The sequence below is a fragment of the Cupressus sempervirens genome, chromosome 1, assembly GCF_028749045.1.
Source record: "Cupressus sempervirens isolate cs-2001-9-10 chromosome 1, ASM2874904v1, whole genome shotgun sequence".
NCBI lineage: Eukaryota > Viridiplantae > Streptophyta > Pinopsida > Cupressales > Cupressaceae > Cupressus > Cupressus sempervirens.
The window spans coordinates 223,414,660-223,431,131 of record NC_143118.1 but is presented as its reverse complement, the minus strand read 5'-3'; the positions used below and the strand labels follow the sequence as shown (position 1 = coordinate 223,431,131).

Below are 16,472 nucleotides of genomic sequence, written 5' to 3'. Positions count from 1 at the left end.
CTAAACCCTAGATTCATGTAACTCTAATCATAAGCCCAATTCTTTAATCCTAACATTAACTAAAACTCTAATCCTTAACACAACCTTAGCCCTAACTATGACATAAATGTAGACTCTCTTAAATTCTATTTGTAATTTTCAATAAGTAATGTTTCCCTTCCGAATGAAATGTAATTGTAAATTCCATACTCCAAATTATGTGTAATCATATCCATTTATTATTTCATTATTTAGTTAGATAAATTTTACAACAATATTTTCAATAATTTAATGACCATATTTTTTTTATAAAACTACTTACTAACCCTAAAAATACTATTAACCTTGATGTTAAATCTCACTCTCACCATAATTCTAAGCCTAACCCTAACACTAATTAAAATTTTAACCATTATACAATTAAAAATGAAAAAACCTAACCCTGATCATTAATTTGAAACCCTAATACAAGTATCCTAACCCATTTCTAAAATGATAAACTTAATCCTAAATGTTAAATCCTAATTCTAATTGTAACTTCAATTCTTAAACCTAACATTTGATCCCTAGCCATGTAACTATAACAATAACCATAATGGAAAGTAATCTTAATCCAAACCATAATCCTTAAACCTGCCACGTGATCCTAAAATATTCTAATCCTAATTTTTAAATACTTATTCTAAGTGCTAAACTATAATCTTAAATTATCATCCATCAATCCTAAATCTAAACCTAAACCATAATTCTAAATTCTAATGCCTAATCTTAAATGATAAGCCTTGAAATAGTAGGCTTTGTAATCCTAAATCTTATATTTTGTGTCCTAATCATAATGTTAATTACTCTACCCTAATTCTAAATGAATAACCCTAAATCCTAACCCAAACCACAATTTTATTTATGTTAAATCCTAATTGTTTTAATATTGAACCTTAATCGTAAATGCTAAAGCATAATCCTAAATATTTAAATATAAATGTTAAAGACTCATATTAAACTTCCTATAAAATAGATACCATAATCCTAATCACATTTCTAATTTAATGGTGTAAACCCATACCATAATCTTTACCCTAGCCCAAATTCTAAATGCCAAACCATGATTAGAAATGGTAGACCATAATTTCTCAATAATTGCCCTAAATGCTAAAATCTAAATTACTAAACACTAAATTATCCCAATCTCAACCATAATTAAAAATCATAGTCTTTAAACCTAGCACGTGATCCTAAAATGTAAACCCTAATTCTAATCCTGATTTTTAAACACTTATTCTAAGTGCTAAACTACAATCTTAAATTATCATTCATCGATCCTAAATCTAGACCTAAACCATAATTCTAAATTCTAATGCCTAATCTTAAATGATAATCCTTGAAATAGTAGGCTTTGGGTAATCCTAAATCTTATATTTTGTGCCCAAATCATAACATTAATTACTCTACCCTAATTCTAAAATGATAACCCTAAATCCTAACCCAAACCACAATCTTATTTATGTTAAATCATTTTTTTTAAATATTGATCCTTAATCATAAATTCTAAAGCATAATCCTTAACATTTAAATATAAATGTGAAACACTCATATTAAATTTCCAAGAAAATACATACCATAATCCTAATCATATTTCTAATTTAATGATGTGAACCCATACCATAATCTTTTCCCTAACCAAAATTCTAAATGCAAAACCATTAATATATATGGTATACCCTAATTGTTCAATTATTTCCCTAAATGCTAAAATCTAAATTACTAAACACTAACTTGTCCCAATCTTAGCCATTATTAAAATTTGTAATCCTCCAACCTAGCATGTGATCCTAAAATGTAAACCATTATATAATTAAAATGAGAAACCTAACCCTAATCATTAATTTGAAACCCTAATACAAGTATCCTAACCCATTTCTTAAATGATAAACTTAATCCTAAATGTTAAACCCTAATTCTAATTGGAACTTCAAATCTTAAACATAGCACTTGAGCCCTAGCTAGGTAACCATAACAGTAACCATAATGGAAGGTAATCTTAATCCTAACCATAATTAAAAATTGTAATCCTTAAACCTAGCACGTGATCATAAAATATAAACCCTAATTCTTATCCTAATTTTCAAACACTAATTCTAAGTGTTAAACTATAATCTTAAATTATCATCAATCAATCCTAAATCTAAATCTAAATCATATTTCTAAATTCTAATGCCTAATCTTAAATGATAAGCCTTGAAATAGTAGGCTTTGTAATCCTAAATCTTATATTTTGTGCCCAAATCATAATGCTAACTACTCTACCCAATTCTAAATGGATAACCCTAAATCCTAACCCAAACCACAATCTTATTTATGTTAAATCCTAATTGTTTTAATATTGAACCTTAATCGTAAATGCTAAGGCATAATCGTAAACATAAATATATGTTATTTTTAGAATTCACGTTTAAGTTTATTTATTAATAATATTTTGGAGTATTATTTTTTCCATTATGCTAAAATTTGGTATATGGTTCAATTAGCCTTAACATTAAAGTTTAATTAAGTGTTTAACTTTATTTATATAATTGATACATGATTTTAAACATGTACATTTATATAATTGATATTTTAGATTTATTTTCTCAAATAGTAATTTTGTGATTTTTTATGTTGTTTAAACATATATGTAGATTATATTTGATGAACCCACCCCCACCCCCTCCCCATCACCACTCCCACCCCCTCCATCTCCACCTCCATGAGCACCTAGTCCTCCTCTAGCACCTACCACAAAGGATTTGAGGGAGAGCATGAGGAGCAACCTTCACGACCTCATGTGTGATATTTAGACCATTAGGCATGAGGCCCACACACCCCCCACCTACTTCTCCTTACAGATAGTATGCAAGGCAATATACATTCTATTGAGCATTTAGATTGTGAGATTAATAGCTTTAGATTATGGAGGAAAAACATGCGTGTCTTCTATTCCAATGGCCTATCCTATAGATAGGTCTATCAGCTCAAATTAAATAAAGGACATTTTAAAAGATATTTTGTAAATCCTAAAATGGGTCTTAAGATTAGCGATAAGAAGCCGCACATTTATATTAGATGGTGCATGCATCCGTGTATATCAGAACACTTTTGGGAGTGGTGGTGGATGGTATACGCAAGTCATGAGGTGCCCAGCTATTTTCTTAAGAAGCTTTGGGCTAAGATTGAATTGGGTTTGAAACCCAATTATTTTGATATTAGATCATTTCATGGGGTTGGTGGAGGGATGCCTCAAGATAGGCCTTGGGAAAAGTTGAGTGATAATATGAGAAATCCCATATGTCCTCAGCTTCTTGTACCTCTTCTTGCACTAGTTGTCCTAGTGCCTCACCATCATCTAGTAGTGTCATCTACTCTTACTTCATTAAGTGCCCTTTCAAGAAATTTAGTAGAGTAGTAGATGTAGGCAACATATATTAATCTACTTGGACACATTTGTACCAGTTGTGGAGGTATATTCGGAGGCTCCCATAGTGATGTTGATACGGCACATGATGCTAATAGAATTTATTTTGATGATGATGCATATGTTGTTGATGGTGATGGTAGTGATGATATTGATGTGTCATCATTTTTTGACCTTCTACATGGAGAGGGATACAATTAGGAGCAATAGGTAAAAATTTAATTAAAATTTATTAAGTACATAATTATTTACTTTCTACATATATGCATAATTATACTAACCATATTAATGTAAGTTGATTTTCATATAATAGAGGATCGATGATATTGTTCCTCCTAGGAGGCAGTATAGTCTTTTTTCAGGAACTATAGACATTGGCATCTGTCATACAATATGCACTTTGAATTACACTATGAATAATGTACATTCAAACTCGAATTTAATAACATGTGCTCATATGTTCTTTTTATCTAATTTTGTAGATATTGTCATCTATTACATGGTTTGATGTTTGTACAAGTCTTGATCCATTGACCATTGAGGCACAACCTCAAATACCTATGGTATGAACTTTTGAAGACAAATAATTTGTATTATTTTTATGTACACATTGTTATTAACTTATATTCAACTTTGATTCATGTATAGTTTTATGTATTTTGGTTTTACAAATGGGAGATGGATTATACTTATCCATATAGGCCTTAGTATAGTTTATTTTTGACTCCATCTCTCGACCACTTGAGACAATGATCATCATGGTAGTGTATCTTTAGACACATCTATGACCCTGACTACTACTCAAGTATGATATATATGTTCTTATTTCAAAAAAAAAATAGTGTAAATTATGTAGTTTGTAATTCATGTATATATAATTTTGACTCAAAGTTTATGCATTCATAATTTTAGGACTATGTCACCATGAGTGTTGTTGAGACTATGGGACTAAGCCAAATGGAGGTATAGACATCATCCTTTGAGGTCAGTATTGTGATTGAAGTACATACATAGTTCTTATGATCTTTATCAAATTTTAAAAATTTATGTATAGTAAATTACAGGGCCTCACCACTACCACATTTGGTAGCTTTCACATTGTACCTCCTCTTGTTATAGAGGGACACCCATCTCACATGGTATTATTTTTATTATGTAGTAAATATTTAATTTATTTGCAAGCTAGATTTTGAAACCCATTTCAATTAAGCATGTACATATTGTCTTCTCAAGATGTGACAGACAATGCCCCAAAAGGTGTCCCACATGATGAGACACCTCATGTTACATAGGATGATCCACCTAAGTCCTCTTTGTGTGGAGTAAAGAGGACATCATATTAGATAGATTAGGTCTTTTGGCACCTTTTGATTGTGTTTTTATGACACAAATTGTTTATTTTGATACACTTTGTATTAGGATAGTTAATCGTATTATATGTATTTTTTGACTTCATAGATCATGTTATGACATGTTAGACCATGTACTAAATTTTTTATGACTTCTTATCATGCTAGTGTATGTAGTATAGATTATTATGTTATCATGTTGTAAGTGTGAACTGGTTTCTTTATTATGACATATTTTATTCATTTTATAACACATTTTGTAAGTATATGGTACATGAACAATAATTTTAATTATTTATATAGAAATATTATTTTATAAATGTTTGAATGTAAAAGTAATGGAAAAAATAGGAGGTCAAATAAATCCTTGAGTTGACAATTAATTTTTAATATCAAGTGCACACCTTTAACTTTCAAATAGAAGTGAACTCCTATTTTTAAATGTTTACAACATTTTTCACAATATATGTAAGACAATGTGACTGACATAAATAGAAGTGAACTCAAAATATAAAATTGATTCAACACATTTCTTCAAATGAGGTCATGCAAAATAAAATTGTAAAATAGAAACATGTGTTAATAAAAGCACAAATTAATATGAGCCAACAAAAAAATCATAGAGACAGAGCACACACAACAAGGAAATTGTAAAGAAAGGGCACGGCATGGCAACAAAATAAAAAAGGGGACAACACCGAAATCATAGAGCAAGGGCATGAAAATGAAATGCAAAGATCACAAGGGCATGGCAACCAAATCATAGAGCAAGGGAACAAAAATGAAATGCAAAGATGTATCACAGTAAATAAAGGCACCCAACACATATGCATAATCATGAGGCTCATTCCCTTGTAGATGTTTTAACCTAGTTAAATATGCGTATATATCAATCTAGCTAACCAACAAGTAGACCCATTTAACTAGTTATGGCTTGTTTCTTTCTAAAAATATTTGATATGATATGTTTTTGTAAAATTTCTTGCAAACTCAACCCATTTTTTGTGATTTGCAGTATTTTTGTGCAAAATCTTAAGGTAAGTCACTTAGCACGGGTTGAGTAAGTTTTATTGTTTTATTATTTGGATTCTAGAATATGTATGCAGATGAATCATATATGTAATAAGAACCTTGAAAAAGATTTCTTTGGATATATAAAGAGATACATGTTTAATTAGAAGCAAATATAAAGTCATACATGTTTACAAGGAAAAGAAAAGAAAAATTACATACATGCCCCTTCTCGCACTTGAAGAAAATCGAAGAGCTAGGGCACAACATGACAATGAAATTGCTGAGCAAGGACATGAGATGACAATGAAATCACAAAGCAAGGCCATGACATGATAATGAAATCAAAAGAAAGGGCATGGCAATGAAATGCAAAGATGATGAGGGTACAACAATGAAATGCACCAATCACAAGGGTGCCACAACAATGTTCATACCTCTCCACCTCTTTTGCATGCAACTCTCTCCAAAATCAAAACAAATACAAAATGATTGTCATGTTTTTTTTTTTTTTTTTTCTTTTATGCTCATGAGGGTGTTAGAATTATGACACCAACATTGGTATTGCAACATCATTAGGCACAATTGCAAAAAAAAAATGAAAATGACCACAGATTACACCATCGTCACAAATTGTCATCACAATTTGACCCCAAATGTTGTAGTGAGTCTAATGGTCTCCATCATTGAGTGAACTAGTATCTCCTATTAGATTATGAATATGATTTGAGATAGGATTAGGGTTGGAGTTAGAGTCAGGGTAAGGGTTAGGGTTAGAATTAGAGATAGGGTTAGGGCTAGGGTTAGGGTTATAATTAGGGTTATTTTTAGGGTTAGGGTTACAATTAGGGTTTGAGTTAGGGTTTGAGTTAGAGTTAGGGTTAAAATTAGAGTTATGGTTAGAGTTAGAATTAGAGTTAGCATTAGAGTTAGGGTTAAAATTAGGGCTATATTTAAAGTTTGGGTTAGCATTAGGGTTAGGGTTAAAATTAGAGTTAGAGTTAGAATTACAGTTGTAGTTAGAGTTAGGGTTAGAATTAGGGTCTGGATTGAGATTAGGGTTATAATTAGGGTTCAAGTTAGACTTAGAGTTAGACTTAGAGTTAAGATTAGACTTAGAGTTAGAGTTTGGCTTAGGGTTACGATTACAATTAGAATTAGGGTTATATATAGGGTTAGGGTTAGAGGTGGAATTAGAGCTAGAGTTAGGGTTAGTATTAGGATTAGTGTTAAAGTTAGGGTTAGGGTTACAATTAGAGTTAGAGTTAGAGTTAGAGTTAGGTTTAGAGTTAGATTTATAGTTAGGGTTAGAATTAGGGTTAGGGTAAGGGTTAGAATTAGAGATAGAGAGAGTTATAATTAGAGATAGAGATATAGTTAAGTTGAAAATTAGGGTTAGGGTTAGGGTTAGGGTTTTGGTTTAGAATAAGTTTTATGATTAGGATTAGAATTTGAGTTAGAGTTAGAGTTAGGGTTCTAGTTAGAGTTAGAGTTAGAATTAGAGTTAGAGTTAGAGTTAGAGTTAGGTTTAGGGTTAGGGTTAGGTCTAGAGTTAGAGTTAGATTTTGAGTTAAAGTTAGTGTGTTAGAGTTAGGGTTAGGGTTAGAATTAGGGTTGGAGTTATAATTAGGATTAGAGTTAGAGTTAGAGTTATTTTTAGAGTTAGAGTTAGGGTTAGGGATGGGATTAGGGTTATGGTTAGAATTAGAGTTAGAGTTAGGGTTAGGATTAGAGTTGGAGTTAGGGTTTGTCTTGTTATTATGGTTAAGCTTTTTTTGGGGGTTACTACTCCTATAAGAGTTGACATTAGTGCTATTATTACACTTTAAGTTAGCGTTATAGTAATTATTATAGGTTGATTTTTTATGTGGGTTAGTTCTATTAAAATGCTCATGATTAGTGTTATTGTGACACGTATTATTATATTTTTTATAATTTACTCACTCCTTCTCCTATACCTTCCCACTCTCTCTAGAGATTTCCTTTAATCATTGCTCTCTTCATCTCTAATCTCTAGATACACCCCCAATCTCTCTTTCTCTCCCTCCTTACTCACTAGATACAACACCCCCCCCCCCCCCCTCTCTCTCTCTCTCTCACACACACACACACACACACACACACACATGTTTTCATAATATTTTTCTAATATTTCCTAATGTTTTTAATGTTTTTTTAATATTTTCTAATATTTTCTAATATTTTTTCTAATGTTTTCTAATTTTTTTTCTAATATTTTATAATGGTTTCTAATATTTTTGCAATAAAACTAACATATAATTAACCAATAAAAATTAATTATAACCTTTAGCACTCGAAGAAAATCATTTTTTTCCCTCTAATGTTATAAAAATATTTTTGTTATATATTTTACCAAACTTTTCCTAATGTTTTGTAATGACCTTTTGTATTATTTTGTGTTTTCTAATGTTATACTAATACTTTTCCAATTTTTTTTCCTAATGTTATATACTGATATTTTTATAATATTCTAGACCAATATTTTTAAAATATATTTCTAATATTTTTTAATGTTTTGTAATGTATTTCTAATAACCTTAACATAAAATTAATAAATAAAAAATAATTGTGACCTTTAGCACTCAAAGAACATCAAATCTTTTCCTAATGTTATACTAACATTTTACCAATGTTTTCCTAATATTTTGTAATAACTTTTTATTATTATTTTGTGTTTTCTAATGTTATACTAATATTTTTCTAAATTTGTTTCCTAATCTTATACTAATATTTTTCTAATATTCTAGAGTAATATTCTTTTAATATTTTCTAATGCTTTTAAAATATTTTCTAATGTTTTTTCTTATGTTTTCTAATGTTTTCTCTAATATTTTTCTAATAACACTAATATATAATTAACCAATAAATAAATAAAAAATAATAATATACTTAACTAACATTAATAAGCAATAAAAATATTAAATTAACATGAAAATATTTTTTGAAAACTTAAAAAACATTAAAAAAATTCAAATAATCACATATAAACATACTTGAAATAGTGTAATGACCAAAAATTTGATGAAAAAGGTGTAACTCGCTTGCATTGCTCCAACCTCCAGAGTGTTTTTTGTACTCTGTAAAAGTGAAAATGAAAATGGAAAAGCGGAAATAAAAGGTGAAAATCGTAGGTTTTACATGTTCATGCGAACATATTTAATTATGATCATTATGTTAGCGCAAACATTTAATAAAGTATTGTTCGCACGAACATCATTTAAATGTTCATGTGAACACATAGATCTCGTGCAAAAAATTGAAACCTAAAATTTTCCCACCATTTGCAATTTTTTTCATGCCACAAAAGTGACACCCACTATTGTGGGCTTACCCATTTATTACATATTGAACAATATGTTAACTGTCCAGTATGACATGCAAACTTAAGAAATTGTGGTGGAAAATGAAAAGATTCACCTAAGAGTGAAATTAAAATTAGCCTTATTAAACCTATGCCTATATGAACATGCTTTATTCTTTAAAAAATATATATCTTAAACTCACTAATGGAAGGTGCACAAAAGATTAACAGCGGAGTTGTAGTTGTATAGTCATCTAAACCACTAGTTAGCTGCTACAAAGTCAAGCTAGAGTAACATCTATGGATCCATGCATGAGCGTTGACACATAATAAGCCTCATCTTTTCCCAACCATTAAGGCCTTTCTTTCCCCATTATTTTCCACAACTCCTGATTAAAATGTGGGACAATACATCATTCCTTTAAGTTTTAAAACAATAATAATAATAATAATAAATTTATAACAATTAAAATAATAACTTAAACATTTAAGACAAAACTTTAATATTTTGGTTGCAGGCATAGGAATGGAGAATAGGGATGCAGTATCGGGAATAGGAATGGCTATTCCAATAGCAACTATTAATTGGAATGGGTATAAGCTCATTTTAGAGGTAAAATGGGAACACGTATTCTTGTTCCCTATTCTATTTGACGAACCAAATGAAGAATAGAAAATGTATTCCAAATTTTCTATTCCTATTCCAGCAACCAAATGAACCCTTATTAACATCATCTTTAAAAAAAAAATCTTAAAATACAGCTCCACGTAGTATTGCTTCCAGCGAGTGGAACTCATCACCAAATATGGACTTGATAATGCATATCACCATTTTGGCGAAGACTCACATAAAGTTAGATATGTAGTCAGACAAATTGATATAAGGGACCTTCTTGTCCGCTAGAATGAAGTACTGTGTGGTGGGAAACAAAGGCAAGCTCTTGAACTTCCGATCTGCCAAAACATAAACATTATCATCAATTGAACATCCAAACTTGTTTAGATTAAAATTAAGGAATTGAAGCACTAGAATATCTAGAGAACCTATTTTGCTGTAGGCACGTCCAATTCTGCATCTTATGGGATAAGGAAGGCCCTGTAACCCGCCAAGCACCTCCCTACATAGATCAGGATCACTATTCAGTTTACCAAGATCATTCTAAAGATCGTAATCATACACACAATCATAATATTTTCTCTCCTGTACCATTTCCTCGCAGCGAAGACAGTCTCTTTCTCAATATCACCAATCCCGCTGATGTTTCATTTGGAAGATGGCTCTCAAAACACCAATGTTGTGGATACAATGCGCATTAATAATATGTTGTTACTTGATCAGCTCTGAGTTCTCAAATTATTTGTTTCAAATGCATACCTTGTAGAAACTATAAACAATAGAACACCAAAAAGGAAGCTCTAATATCAATTGTATAATTTGAAAACACAAAAAAAAATAGTGGAAGAAAACAAAAAAGAGAAGAACACAATTTTACACACACAATGAATCTTTTATTGATCTCCAAATCTGATTACATATTGCCTCCACTATGAGATCTTTACTTAATGACTTCTATGAAACACTTTCTATTATGCAGATTCTGCAACAATACCGATTGCATCTCCTTTTAATGAGTATGCTCAAAGATAATTGTTACTTTATTTCTAAATTAAATCCTAAACTCTAGCTAAGACTATGCATGCACAATACGCTTTAGTTCAACTTCCTAAACTCCTCACAAGTCTCTAAATCCTATGGTGGAGAAGCTAGAGTTCATTGTTGTAACAACAGTTTGAACTGTGAGTGAACAACTCATTAACTACATTCTAATTATGGTAAAGCATGCTTAGTAAGAAGAAATTTTTAACTATGTGTAATCAAATTAAATGCCAAACTGGAAAATAAATGGTGGAACTTGTAATTGAAAAGAAGGGGAGTCAGAGTGTGGTAGAAAGTTGGAGTTTTCGATTCCATGCTGAGTGGCTAAGCACTGGAAGTGAAGTTAAAAATTCATGCTAAATCTTTCCTTCTCAGCATCAATTCTTCATACTTCCCCTTGATGTTGAGAGTCATTGTTCAATCTTTAGGCACTCAAACTACTCCATGCAAGCCACAATGGAACTTTTGATCACTAGAGTCTTATAGGCTCGCATGGTACTTCTAATAGAAGTCAACCATCTCTTTATGAATTTCTCTCTTTCATGAGAGATCACAAGGCTTAGTCTTCCCCTCCTTTCTCTAACATAGAGAAGACTTGTGACATGTCTATGTGTCAATCATAAAAACTAGTCATTGACTACTTCACTCACATATCTAGACCTTGATCCACCACTGTCACTTTTGACATGCAAACTTGGAGGTTTGTACAACCATCTCAACATCCTCGTCACCTTTTGCAAATAGGATCCATTGATCCATCCATAATCAATCTACATACAAATTTCCATAGATTTTCTATCACAGTCTCTATTCCAACATGATTTTTCACTATGAACCTTCAACCCACAAATGCTACAAGGGTGAAGATCCCAACATTTATCTTCATTACGTACTTCCCTGCATCTAGACAATGAGAAGAATGCACTCATTCAGTTGGTTTCTCTAAACTTTTCATACTCATGACATCAACTTTATCTCTCTTATCGAATCCTAGTCCTTCATACTTTGGCCACCATATAGGTTGGATGGGCTCCTTCATGCCTTGCCCATTCTTTCCTAATCTGCTTCCTTTGAATCTCATTTTCTTCATAATCTTTAAATTGATATTATTCTTAAAACATTTATGGTTATCAACATAACAATTTCCATCTATAACTATAGACATGTTCTTCCCTTTATCTCTACACTCTTTCCCTGAAGAAACTTTGACTACATCATCAACATTAAATGGGCACAAATCATTTGTATCACATGCAACATCACAAACTAATTTCTTTGATTTCAAACTTCCATTTTCTATTTCCAAAATCTTTAACTACTTATCCAAATAAGAATTCTCCTTCTTCATTTCATCAAATAATATTAAAGTTTCCTTCAATTCGACATTTTCCACTTTAATATTTTCTAATTATTTTTCTAGATTCTTATTTTCACAAACTTTCTCATGAATCTTATTTCTCAACCTTTCCAATTTCTCTTCTAGTTCTGAATTACACTTCTTTAATTTTCTCAATTGTCTTTCAAACAATCATTTTCACAAATTAAACTCTCATTCTCTCTCTTTACCTTCTTTCCCATGTTCCCCATTGAAATGAAATAAAAAGAACCTCACCCAAAAAAATAGCTTCAATATCTCCTTTGATCACATTATCTTCTTCACAGTGTCTCCTCGTCAACGAATCAATAGTTTACAATTTCTTGGAATATGGCTTCGAGCCTTCCTCTTGAGTCTTTAAATCCTTGAGAGGCCTCTTCTTTCTCCAACAATCAACTTGTCATTTCAAGGAAAATAATGGAAATGGTTGTAGAACATAGCGATCTTTGTGTCAATAATCTGCTTCATCCATTGATTCTCAGTCATGCTTATGACATCTTTCTATGTTACACCTAGAATTTTTCCTTATAACTCTGATACCAAATGTAGAAACTACAAATAGCAGAACACCAAAAAAAATACCAATTGTGGAATCAGAAAACTCAAAGAGAAAAAAGGAAAGAAAACATAACAAAACAAGAACACAATTTTACACAAAAACAATGAATCTTTTATTGGTCTCCAAATCTGATTACATATTGCCTCCAATATGAAGTCTTTACACAATGGCTGCTATGACACACTTTATATTATGCAGCTTCTACAATAATACGGATTGCATCTCATCTTTTAACGAGTATGCTCTAAGATAACTGTTCTTTTATTTCCTAAACTCCAGCTAAGACTCTGCATATGCATGCCCAATATGCTTTAGTTCAACTTCTTAAACTCCTGACAAATCTCCGAATCCTACGCTGGAGAAGCTGGAGTTCACTGCTGTAACAGCAGTTTGAACTGTCAATGAACAACTCATTAACTACATGCTAATTATGGTAGAGCATGCTCAGTAAGAACAAATTCCTAACTATGTGCAATCAAATCAAATGCCAAACTGGAAAACAAACGGTGGAACTTGTAATTGAAAAGCAGTGGAGTCGGAGTGCGGTAGGAAGTTGGAGTTTTCGATTCCATGCTAAGCGGCTGAGCAAAGTTAAAATTTCATGTTAAATCTTTCCTTCTGGGCATCAATTCTTCATACCTTAGTAGAAAAGAAGACCCGGTCTGTTTTGTGGAAAGAATAGTAAGGATGGGTCCAGGAATTAGAGACAAAGCGAAGTGCCGGAAGTTTGCCCGTTACAGTAGAGAGAGAGAGAGACTTCAAGAAAAACTCCTTCCGGTCAAGTCTTCCGTGTGAAGCTGACCGAGAATCACGAGTCGCCAGCAATGGGACCATCAAGTGGGTTCCAGCTTATTGATTCCTCCTCTCCTTTCTTCCCTAGTCCCGAATCTACACCATTGCCAATCATAGGTAGGATAATGTAATAAATTGATAATTAACGAAGAGAAAAATTTAATATGGCCTCCGGGATGCTATATTAATAACTAATTGCTTATATTAATTAGTCATATTTTGACCTTAGATCAATCTTATCGCTACTCACCAGCTAAAGAAAAACTTTCTATCCGAGCAATTCCGAGACACTGTCCGCTATCGTGGCAGAGTAGTCTGCAACATCAGCAAGATATTCTTTCATTAACACAACCTCTCCTTTGATTTCAAACTTCGCTGCATCCCCATTTCTAGATGGCTGTGAAATGGTTGTGATTTTTGGAACAGCTGTAAAGTATTCCTCACTCCAACCTTTCTCTCGCAATGGCTTAACCCGTAAGTTGGCAATCAATTCAAGTGTTAGAAAAGTCACGCGAGTTAAGATTGAGATACTTTGGCTACTCCACAGGTCTATTTATGTATCGGCGGCTGAGCTTCGACGGCAATGGCGTCCCAACACTTTTAATGACTTACCGGAAATATAGTGAAAATTGACGTCACTTCTGCGGACATTCCCACATTCCCGGCGGGTTATCTTTCATACTGCAACCTGCATTGTATTTTGCTGTCTATCTTATCTAAGTGTTGTAGTCGTGGAGGTGCTGGCTAATCTTGAGACTAAATGCACGAAACACAAAAAAAAAAAATCACAGATAATTCTTTTTTAAATTTAAGAAAAAAAAAATTAAATTTTTTTTTTTCAATCACAAAATATACAGATCATAAAGATGAAATGCTGAAAATTTCAAAAAAATCATTTTGTTTTAATTTTTTTGAAATTTAGTCAATAGTGCAATTTGTAAGGAGGATAGCTGTGTCCATCCACAATTTGCATAGGAAAACTTCTACCCCTAATCATCAATGGTTTCTCAACTACTCATACAAAGTTAGAATATACCTAGAGGATCTTTTGAGTTTGAAATATTATAATTGCAAATCAAAAATTCGTAAATAACATGTAGGTATTGGCTATGGCTTGGGATGGGAAGAGCTATGTATCATGTGAATGGAAGGTAAAAATAGTGTTTTGAAAGTAATGAGGTAAATTTTGGGTAGTAAAAATAAATGAATAAAATTATTCAATATGCTAATAACATTTATAGAATTAATTGGATGGGTAGATGTGGGAAGAATACTAGCAAGAACAGTAAAGGTAGGATTACTAATGGGAGTTGGAATGTAATGTTTCAAAAGTGTTGTTGACAAGTAAAGTCAAAAGAAATTGGATTGAGAATAAGTGGAGTAGTAGTAGGACATTAGAGTTGATAGCAAAGGTAGGAGTGAGGGTAGAAGTGGATGACTTAAACATCACACACTAAGGCTTGAGTCCTAGGCTAAAAGTGTTAAATAGTCAAGTTGACATATTTTTACAAACTCAATTTCTTTCTTAGTGTGTGATATTTAAGGGTGGCCAGGTAGAAGAGGAGAATGGGTTAGATTCATTTAAGGATATGTAGAACTGCAAGATTTATCTTTTGTAAACACTTCTTATTGATATGTTATAAAAAATAATTATTTTGTCAATATGTATTATTTGTATGTTATCAAAACTAACTATCAATTAGTAATTGAAGTGAGTTGGTGGGAATGCATGTATAAATGTCTACCTTGTAATTCATGTATCTCATTTGTCCACATACTGGTCATGGGTGTAATCCTCTTGGTCACCTAAGTTAGTCTCAACATGATCATCAAAAAAATACCATCGACTCTAGAATGGAAAATCAAAATTAGATATTCATATGTTTCATTAAATAAAGGAATTTTTTCATTATGAGATATTTTAATCTTTCATGTAAGAAAATATATATCAAGAAAGCTCTCGATGGAAAACTGAAATGGGAAGGAGCTTTGTTGTTTACATTTTTGGATATATCTTGAGACCCTTAATATTGAACTTAAGTTTCACAAGACTAGCCAATGATGATAAAATACATATCTCAAGATTATGAACATATGTAATGAATTGTTGGCTGATAAGATACTAGATATGTGTGAACGAAAGTGATGGCGAGCTTCTTCACCTAAGAGCTTTCTTGCTCTTCCCAGGCTACTCCTAGCCTACTTAGGATTACTTCTCTTAACCCTAACCTAAATGATCCCTTTCCAATCCCCTTTCCCTAAGAAACTCTCCCAACAATTCAAGTTTTAGTACTATACCCTCAATTAATCAATTGTGCATTCTTTGATCTAGAATGCCAAAAATTCAATATGGGCAGAAAGCATCCCAAAATCAAGGTTGAACCCTCTTACTGAGGTTCTTGACCCATTTCTTATCATTCTGCATCATTCTTTCAAGTTTCCCACTCATATTTCCCTAATTTTCCTAGTTAGCCCTTGTAGCCCTAAGAGCCCCTATTAGCCCTCCTAGAAACAAGGAATGTGCAATAACTCACAAAAACCCTTAATAAGGCCACTTTGTTTCTTCAGGACTTAGTTTCATATGGGCCTAGACTTGAAATTTTTTAGTTTTTATGCTCCTGTGATGATCATATAATATGGCTTCAAAAAACCCTCATTTAAAGGGTTTGAAAAGCAATGATCATGTATCCTCCACTATAGGCATCAAACTCCATCTCCAACCTCCTTCTTTGTGTTGCAGACCCTTGATACACTACTCCATTTCCAATTCAATATTTACCTATGCTAATATTTTGTTCAATTGAAAACTCCATTGCAAGCATTTCCTTGCACCTTGCCAAGCTTACTTGCTTTCCTAGGGCATGCTTAAAAAAATATCTACCGGCCTCCCAAAAACTCCAAAAACATTATTTATGCTATGTAAAAAGGCTATTTATTGATTTCCAAGAGCTATGGTATTTTGACCAAGGAAACTCAAGCT

The 16,472-nt window shown here is 32.0% G+C and overlaps 1 long non-coding RNA gene across 1 annotated transcript; it reads right to left on the bottom strand.

Annotated features, from left to right (window-relative positions):
- Positions 1 to 12,788: 12,788 nt before the first annotated feature.
- Positions 12,789 to 13,988, bottom strand: LOC149576966 (uncharacterized). The gene is made up of 2 exons (XR_016363660.1): positions 13,743 to 13,988; positions 12,789 to 13,588 (listed from the first exon to the last, which is right to left on the bottom strand). It is a non-coding gene; the product is annotated as an uncharacterized LOC149576966 (long non-coding RNA).
- Between the last annotated feature and the right edge of the window lie 2,484 nt (positions 13,989 to 16,472).